We start from the raw sequence: 1,044 nt of genomic DNA on the forward strand, positions 1-1,044 counted from the left end.
GGTAATAATGTTCGTGAGACGGCGCGGCGTCTGTGACTAAAGACTCCCGCAAGGAATCGATGGATGGCGCTATCGATCCATAATTTCCATCTATCCTGAGCGAATATCATGCAATGTCGGAACAAATTTTAAATATAAAATTTTATCTTTAGCATAATATAATTATTCAAATATTAAAAAGTCAATTAGAATTACAATTTTAAATTACTACTTTACAAATGTGGTCAATATTTTAATAGATAACATTTTAAGTTAAGAAAGTTTCGTCAATTTAACAATAATTTTTAACAAGTGATTTCGATTTTGAAGATTCCTTAAATTATTCTTGTCGTTATTTAACAATTCCACACCAGTTTCCATATTAATATCGTTGAAATGTTTTTATTAGTTAGTTGACAATCATATAATTTTTTAACTTGGAAAATTATAAGTAAAAGTTCCCAGACTGGAACGAAAAATTATATAAAAGATTTTTTCCAAAAAAGTGTATATAAAAAATTTTTTAACTATAATTCCTTAATAAAACTATTTTTATCAATTACCTTAAACTTAAGATTATTTTTATTCCGATATCAGCTATGGAGGAACTTCCTTGTGAAAATAAATTTTTTTGAATATTCTTTTTTTAATAACTTTCTAATACAAAATTTTTTGATAAAATGATTAACTATTCAAAATACATTCTATATATAGTTGCTTAAGATCTTTCGGAAAGTTCTGAGGCTGTAGAAGGGGCATTGTTGGAAGGGAAATGATAAAAGAAGTGGTGGTAAGGAGAATATTGCCATCTGTTAACTGAACTCCAAATGATTTTCATTTTTAATATTTATTCTGAATCATAGGTAGATAGACATCTGGAAATTTTTCTGTGTCTTTTTGTTCGTTTAGTCCACTCTTTTGTTTCTTAATATGTATCATTTCGGATATGGAACGTTTATAGAAAAAAGGTTCGAGATCCAAAATTTTTACGTTCTCCCGTTCTCGAGCTTGAGACTCAAGACCGCTCACGCACCAAGCGATGTGTCACGAGTGCCATTGCACAAG

This window comes from Trachymyrmex cornetzi, unplaced genomic scaffold (assembly GCF_001594075.2).
Source record: "Trachymyrmex cornetzi isolate Tcor2-1 unplaced genomic scaffold, Tcor1.1 scaffold955, whole genome shotgun sequence".
NCBI lineage: Eukaryota > Metazoa > Arthropoda > Insecta > Hymenoptera > Formicidae > Trachymyrmex > Trachymyrmex cornetzi.